Raw genomic sequence first — 8,688 nt, 5'->3', positions numbered from 1 at the left:
ATCCCAGGGTCCTGGGATCGAGCCCCGCATCGGGCTCCCTGCTCGGCTGGAAGCCTGCTTCTCCCTCTCCCACTCCCCCTGCTTGGGTTCCCTCTCTTGCTGTGTCTCTCTGTCAAATAAATAAATAAAATCTTACAAAAAAAAAGACTATTTATTTGAGAGAGAGCGAGCGTGCGAGCACACATGAGTGGGGGCAGGGAGGGACAGAGGGAGAGGGAGAAGCAGACTCCCCACTGAGCAGGGAGCCTGACTCTGGCTCCATCCCAGGACCCCGGGATCATGACCTGAGCCGAAGGCAGACACTCAAACGACTGAGGCACCCAGGCGCCCCACCCATGTATCTTTTTTATTTCTAAATTTACATATAGCAAAATTCACCTCTTGGTTTTATGGACAAATGCATTTAGTTGTGTAACCATCACCGTGACCAAGATATACAACAGTTCCAGCACCCCCCAACATTCTTACCAGAGTTTAGTACTGTCAGGTTTTTGTTTGTTTTTAGCCATTCTAATAGATAGGTAGCAGTGTCTCGAAGATTGTGCATTTGTGATATGCAGGGACCTCTAAAAAACAAGCTCAGGGCAGGGCCTCCTGTTTCCAGCGTCTACGGATATCATTGTCTAGGGGAGTCAAGAAATTCCCTTTTTGAATTGATGAAATAGCCAGGAAAATGCCTTGGGGAGGCTTTTTGATGAGAGAGGGAAGCCCCAGGCTCAGCCTGCTTGGGAGGTTGAGACTGAGCGGGAGCACCTGCTCTGCACAATCAGAAAGGAAGCGAGATCTGAAGCCCCTTGAAAGACTCAGCTTGAGAGTGGTAGGTGAGAGACCAAGAAAATGGAAAAGAAGGAAAGCTGTGGTAGCACCTTCAGAGAGGAGCCTCGTGGACAGGGCAGGGACAGGGACAGAAGTCTGTGGAGGGAGAAATTCCCTGGGGAAGGGGCCCAGCCAACAATCTCCTAAGAACAGGAGGTTAGACATGGAATTTGGAGTTGTCTCCTGCTTTGTGCCATGGTCCCTTCTGCCACACACAATGGCATTGGGTGGGTTGTTAGCTTTGCTTTGTTTAACATGAAAGGAGAGACCTCTGGGAGAGCAGAGGACTTAGGGTCTTCAGACTACACGCATCAGCTATGGAGATGCACCCTCGGCCCTCTCTGGGTGGGCGCCCTCTTCCCTGGGCTCAAGCTGGATTCAGTGTCCACATAAACTCAGGTATCCACAGAGCCCTAGGAGCCTCTGGATCTTTTGGACTCAGGAAAGTCATGTATGAGTCAAATCTCATGTATCGATTTCCTATTGCTGCTGTAACTAATTCCCTTAAACTTAGTGGCTTAAAACAACACATATATTATCTTTCAGCTCTGTAGGTCAGAAGCGTGAGGTGGGTCTCACTGGGCTAAAGTCAAGGTGCTGGCAGAACAGCCTTCCTTCTGCAGGTCCTGGGCGAGAATCCGTTTCCTTGCCTTTTCCAACTTGGCTGTGGCCCCTCCTTCCATCTTCAAAACCAGCAACGGGGAGTTGAATCCTTCCCACACTGCATCACGCCAGCCTCCACTGCCGCCTCTCTCTTCCACTTCTAAGAACCTTTGTGATTACACTGGACTCACCTGAATGATCCAGGACACCCTCCCTATTTTAAGGCCGGGTGATTAGCAACCTTCATTTCATCTGCAACTTTAATTCCCCTTTGCCCTGTAACACGATATATTCACAGGTCCCAGGGATTAGGACGTGGACATCTTTGGCTCGGGGAGTGCATTCTACCTACCACACCTTGCCAGTGGACCCAAGTGGGATTCTGATCCAGAGAAGTTGGGGCAAAGAGCAGTGTCTACCTGTATCTGAAAGCGGGGAAAGTATGGGAGCTTCTGGGGGGAAGAAATTTGCTAATGAAAAGAACATGGGTCAGAGAAGTGGTGGTAGCGAGAAACCCATGTCAAATGCTCATGTGTAAATTCCCAAGAAGCTACAATGAACATAACAGCTGTTTCTACAGATCATACTTTACTTACCAGCACTAGTGCAATTCACTGTTGCACGGAATCCTGGCGGACTAACCCTGGGCTTTGGAACAGATGGAGACATCACCAAGTCCAGCTGATGGTTACCTGTCTTGCTCCCATCCCGGCAGAATGGTGCGTTTGCTGAGTCCACATAAGACAACCCTTGGGAGAACTACTCAGTGCCTGAGTTCTGCCCTTAGAGTTGTGTAGGAAGGACTATTGTAGGGGCACCTGGGTGGCTCAGTTGGTTAAGCCTCTGACTCTTGATTTCGGCTCAGGGTTGTAAGATCGAGCCCTGAGTCAGGCTCTGCGCTCACTGTGGAGTCTGCTAGAGATTCTTTCTCCCTCCCCCTCTGCTCCTCCCCCTACGCGTGCTCACACTCTCTCTCTCAAATAAAATAAATAAAATCTTTTTTAAAAAATGGGGGCACCTGGGTGGCTCAGTTGGTTAAGCGACTGACTCTTGATTTCAGCTCAGGTCATGATCTCAGGGTCCTGGGATCGAGCCCTGCATCAGGCTCCCTGCTCAGTAGGGAGTCTGCTTCTCCCTCTCCCTCTGTCCCTCCCCCACCCTGCTCTTTCTCTCTCTCTCTCTCTCTCTCTCTCTCAAATAAATAAATAAATCTTAAAAAGAAAAGAAAATGCTATTGTTTCCATCACAGGTCAGCCCTTCAGCTGCTAGAAAACAGACCAGATGTCTTCTGACACCACCACTTTTTTCCAATAAAATCTTCCCAGGACTTCCTACAATTCCTCATAATTACTGATGCGGTTTTCCACCCTTCCCTAGTCTTGTCACCCTCTTTTGGGCATACTCAGCTGCCGAGTCTCTGCCTTGTGAATATTCTTTGCACCAAGAAATCAATAAAAGCTAAGTCTTTCAGGAGTTTCATAATGAAAAATGCTGGTAGAAATAATCACCCTAAATGAAACCGGCAGTAGCTAAACATGCAAATTGTGAGAAAGATCTTTGGGATGCTGAATACAAAGTTGCAGTGGACAATTAATGACCCCAACACAAGAAGGCTTTGTTAAGTGAAGCATATGGGGAGACTAGTGACCCCTTCACCCTCTGCCTGATCCTTCACACAGTAAAGTATGCCCAAAAGGGGGTGACAAGGATGGGGAAGTACAGAAGAACACCCCATTCACACAAGGAACTGTAGGAAGCCCTGGAAAGATTTTAATAGAATATTAATGGAGCCTTGACAGGACTATGGCCCTCAGCACTAAAAAGGGGGATCACAGTAGCAGGGCCTGGGAGGGGGCTCCTGGGGCAAAGAAGCCTAGAGCCCAAGAGGCAGGAGGTTGAGAGAAGGCGCCACCAAGAAGAGAGACCTGGGAGTGACTGTTGAACTGGAAATATTTTGGGGCCTCCTCATATCATTTTTAAATGTTTGCCAAGTGTTTTCCATACTTTATCTCATTTAGCCCTCTTAATCACAAGAGGACAGTATTATGATTATTTTCCCCACTGAAGCCTGGAAGGGTTGGACACTTGCTGGAGGTCTCACATGAAATGACACAATGCAAACAAACCCCAGCTTACAGAGTCTCTGTCTGCTGTGTTTCACGGATTGCCCCCCATACTGCACATGCATTCCATCCGCCCCCCCACCCCCCCACCCAGAGATGGCTGCTTGAGCTCCTAGAAGAGGACTGGGGTGGGGGGTCGTTCTCCAGTCTGGGTGCTCCCGACCCTCCCACAGACTCTGCATCGGCTGGCAAACCTCCCCTGTTTCAGCTGTTCTGGAACAAAGCCCAGGGCAGGGCCCCACGGACACCTGGCCTCGTCCATCCCAAGAAGACAAAGCTGGGAAATCCCCCTGCCTGCCCCGGGCTGGGCGGCCACGTGGCCTGCCTCTGGGACAAGCGTGTGGGCTCCAGGTACAGGGCTCCCAAAGTCAAGGGTTTCAGGTCACACTGGCACATCCTTTTGCAAGCAGATGCCACGGGTCTCTTCCCAGACTGGGCAGCAGGCAAGGTCAGCGTCAGCAGATCTGACCCTAAAAATAGGCTCTTGGATGTCAGTGGAGGTGGCCGGGTGTGCAGCTACCACACGCCACACAGACCAGCACCTCCTGACCCGACCAGGCCCCAGCGCACCCAGGTAAGGCCGTTTGGCGGGGAGGCTGACACCTCTCGGGTCCAGTCGAGTTCTTTGGGGGCCTGGGTGTGGGGGTTAGAAGACCCCTTTCCACTCTGTTTCTAGAATGGCAGAGAACAGCCGACATCCTTTTAGTATGACAGGCTTCTTGTGGCCCCATCTTTCTCTAGAGGCTCCATGGAATGTTCTCAACTTCCCTCCCTCTCAATCTGAGCTTCCAGTTCGGTGACCATTTCTAACGGATAATCGGGTGGGTCAAAGCTTAGCTGGCCCTTGTGAGGAATTGGATGTACTGGATCACATGTCATTTTCCAGCTAGGTTCTACATTTGTCCATTTGCCAGCAGAGGGGAAGGAAATCTCAGCGGGAGGGAGAGAGAAACCCTGCAGGGACTCACATCCTGTGTAGGGCAGCACAAATTACAAATACAGGACTCAGAATTCCAGGCATGAGAACTCCTTCTGTGTTCTGGATAATGCTAAGCATCATTTGGAAAGAGTGACCATTTTTAAAGCTTTTCTCCGTCCTGGTGGGAGGATGAGGATAGGGATGAGTGCCCTGGTAGAGAGGGGGAGACTAGGTCACCGAGGGACAGAACCACTTGACCAAGACAGCAGCATGTGTAGATAAGAAGGTGGGAAGCCATCCTGCCTCTCAGACCAGGGCTCTCCCTGTAGACCCTGGTGCTCTTGTCCTGAGGCCCAATGGCTCCTCATGGGCCTGGAACCTGAGAGTTGTGGGGAGTCGGGGGCTCTGACTGTTCTGGAAAGCTGAAAACGTTCCAAGGGAAAAGGCGCCCAAGTCAGAAGGGAGGGGGCCTGAGTTGTGTGCGTGGAGAGGCCTCCTCACTTCGGGCCCCAGCACCCGAGTGTCCCTGGTACCTGGTGTTTGTTCAGTTGTCCTAACCTTTCGCTTATGGCCCCCTCTTGTTCTATTTGTGAGAAAATCACTTGGGTCCCACCAACGACATTATAAATAATACTTGAAGGGCCTCTGAGCTGAGATCTGTATAAGGAAAGAGACTTGGGCCTGGGTTTCGAGGGTGGGTAGTGGGAGAGGGTCTCAGGAGTTAGGGGGCTCTTCACATCTGTGCTAAGGGTGGTGAGGGAGGCCATGGTTCGCCACCATCTGGTAGGCTGGAAGCCCTCCCTGGGAACATTTCAGTCCTGGGGTGTCACTGGGTTGGAAGGGACTCTGAGTCCTGTCTGAGGGTGGGGTTCCTGTGGCTCTTGCCTACCCCACAAGGGACGAGGAGCAGAGCAGGGGCACTGAGGCTGGAGGCCTGGCTGTTCGCATTTCCCGTCACCCTGCTGAGGCCCAGCTGGGGCCACCTGGAGTGGGGGCCATCTGCCCTCCACGCAGTGGGGGTTGGCTCTGTAATGTGTCCTGGTACTGACAACGTGTCTGGCATGGTTCCAACAGCTTTTCTTGTTAGTATGAACTCATTTACTCCTCAGAACTGCAATAGCCCTATGAGGGAGGCACCTCATCATCTCCGTTTTCAGGTGAGGAAGTTGAGACACAAAGGAGTGGGGTGTGACGTGGGTCACACAGCCCAGGCAGTAGCAGAGTGTACCTTCGAGTCCTGCAAGTCTGAGGGCATGGGCACTGTGCTCTGGTGCCCCTCCGTGGGGTGGGGGCGGGGCTGACATCGCCCTCCCCTGCTTCCCCAGATGCCAGAACGCCCACCTGGGCCCGGCCCCCGGGGAACAGCCCCTCCAGATGGCGGTGCCTGGGGTCACAGCTCCATTTGTCCTCTGCAGCCTGACTCCACGGCAGACGGTGTTTGAATTTTTGCGTCCAGTGACCCTTGATGGTCTGGGCCCCCCACTTCCACAGCAAATAGAGGGGCGAGCCTCATAGCAGCCTGGCGTGGCCGCCAGATGTCAGCAGGCTGGAGAGAGTCCTTTCTCCTCCTCCCCAAAGCCTTGCTTATACTTTGCACTTGAGCGAATGAGCCCCATCACCCACGGGAAGATGTTCAGGCTTATTTATGCCCCATCTCATTGTACCCTACAGAGACCCTCGGCCCTGGCCAAACGGCTCTGCCTTCTATTCCCTACTCTTGGCTCAGAACTTAGCTCCCAACACAGTTGGGAATTCACCATCCAGCCTCCCCATGGCTTCCTTATCCCCTTTCATGGAACATTTTCTGATTCCCTGTTGATGTGCCAAGGACTTACATCATCTCATTTAGTCCAACAACCAGTGATGTGGATATTATCCCCATTCTACAGATGAGGAAGCCAAAGCCCAGGTTTGTTAGACTCCAAGGCCAGCAAGAGCTCTTTGCATGACTGCACACTACTCTGGGATGCACCTTAGGAGTGGAGGCCCCAGAATGAAAGGCCTAGGCCTGTCCTCAGGAGCGTAAACCTTGTGACCAAGAATACAGTGACCTTCTATTGACAGGGGTGGGGATGCTTGGCTGCCTGGGTGGAGTCCCAGTCATACCACTTGGTATCGTGGTACTAACCTCTGACCCTCATTTTGCTCATTTGTGAAGTGGGGGCAGCTATTCGCTGTCTAAGAGGTTTGAGAATAGATTATCACTGGGCACACAATAAAGGTAACAACTGTATGATTATTTCCCGGGGTCCTGCCAGGCCTTGATTACTCAGTGAGCTTTCATGGCAGCTTTAAGAAGTGAGTACTTGGCCCAAAGCTCTCTCTCTGCACAGTACTGAGACAGGCCTAGTGAGTAACAGAAGCCTAGACGGGGAAATGGAGAGGTCACAGGCCCATGGCGAGGGCTGCACCCCCACCGTCTACCCCCCCTCGTCTTTTCCCCATTCACTGAAGCCTCATGTTCTGGGGTGACGCATAGTGGGAAATAGTTTTTGAAAGCTGTGGACTAAGAGGCCATTTATTCCTGAATTCATGAGCTGTGAAATCTCCTGCAGTATTTCCACACATCCTCAGAGGAGGCAAAAAGCCCAGCTGCTTAGGAGTCAGGAACCACAGCTGGCCTGGTCAGACGTCATGGTCTCTTGTCCCCTGCGCCAGAGCCTCTTCTCCCCCACTGGGGTCCAGGCCGCAGAGGTAGAGTCCATCCCAGCCCGCTCCCATGTCTGAGGAGGAAGCCGAGTATGGGCCTCCAGCCTCCTCATGGTTTCCGGGAGGCTTAACTCTGCCAAACCAAGATTGGGGAAATCAATTAGGAGTTCATAAATTACCACCCTGAAGCGCTTTGAAACCATTTGAAGAGTTAATCAAACAAGTTATGACATCAACACCATCACAGAAAGAATATTAAATTACCTCTTTAAATGAAGGCTTTTCTGTTTTTTTTAATAAAAGGATTTTCTATTAATTCACATAATTGCCTCCTGTTAACATGCCAGAATCGAAAAGAAAAAAAAAAATCCGTTAAACTTGGATTGTGTCAGATATGTTAGGAATTAAATTATAGGCAACAGAAATTCCCGGGTTTTCACGTCTGGGTTTTAATTTTTAAAAAATCCACAACTTTTGGGCGCCTGGGTGGCTCAGTCGGTTAAGCCACTGCCTTCGGCTCAGGTCATGATCCTGGAGTCCCTGGATCGAGTCCCGCATCGGGCTCCCTGCTCGGCAGGGAGTCTGCTTCTCCCTCTGACCCTCCTCCCTCTCATGCTCTCTGTCTCTCATTCTCTCTCTCTCAAATAAATAAATAAAATCTTAAAAAAAAAAAAAATCCACAACTTTTATTTCCTAGCTGGGATCATTTTTATAGGTTTAAGATGCGTAAAGACAAGCAGTAACTTGCAGTAAATTAAAAATGTGTTTATTTATATACATACACTGCTGCCAAATTCCAGCCCTCCACATACCCCAGCAGAAGGTATTACTCTCCTACTAGAGTGACTTATCCAACCACAGTAACATTTTTATTCTCCCTCTTCTTTAAAGGCGCATTCCAAGCCCAACTTGGGTGGTGTCGCGGAAGAAGTGTGGTGTGCACGCATTTAAATTCAGACTAACTTTCCCCCATGATCCCAATGCACTAGGAAGGGAACTACGCAATGTAGGCATGCGCACAGATACAGGATGACTTCAAAGGGAGAGGAGACTGTTTTAAGATTACTGTAGAAACTGCTCTACTGGACCAAAAACTTCCAGAAGGCAGAGATATCTCTGGCCCAACCCATACCTGGTGCTTAACAGAGAGGCGTGTGAGGAAAGCCTGGGGGTGGAGGGCAGGGCCAGGCCTAATCTGAGGTGAAGTCAAAAAGAAAATGAGGCCACTCCTCATGCCCATTTGTGACCCACTGGAGCACCCCTGATGTTGGCTACCTTAGGCTAAAGCAAGACCAGGTAAGGCAGTTCAAGGATCCCGGCTTGGGCACCACGGGGCAGGGGAAGGGGGCTGCTCTCTTCACCTGAGGTCTGTCTCCAGTTAGAGGGGAAGGAAGTTTCCCTCAGAGGTGGATTTACCCCAAAGCTTCAGAACCCCACACTTACATGGGCCTCTTCCAAGGCCCTGTACCTATTAGTTTTCCTTCCCCTTCTTTTCTTTTATTGTCTATCTATCATCTATCTATCATCTATCTATCTATCTATCTATCTATCTATCTATCTATCTATCTATCTATCTAT

At 50.6% G+C, this 8,688-nt stretch overlaps 1 protein-coding gene across 1 annotated transcript in view; it reads left to right on the top strand.

Annotated features, from left to right (window-relative positions):
* Positions 1 to 3,964: 3,964 nt before the first annotated feature.
* Positions 3,965 to 8,688, top strand: part of DUSP29 (dual specificity phosphatase 29) — a 35,879-nt gene continuing 31,155 nt past the window's right edge. Inside the window, exon 1 of the mRNA XM_035022352.1 lies at positions 3,965 to 4,116. The gene's annotated coding sequence lies outside the window, so the exon portion shown is untranslated. The remainder of the gene's footprint in view (positions 4,117 to 8,688) is intronic.

The sequence above is a fragment of the Mirounga leonina genome, unplaced genomic scaffold (assembly GCF_011800145.1).
Source record: "Mirounga leonina isolate KUSES-001 unplaced genomic scaffold, KU_Mleo_1.0 Mir_114, whole genome shotgun sequence".
In the NCBI taxonomy this organism is placed as follows: Eukaryota; Metazoa; Chordata; class Mammalia; order Carnivora; family Phocidae; genus Mirounga; species Mirounga leonina.
This window is presented reverse-complemented; position numbering and strand designations above follow the sequence as displayed.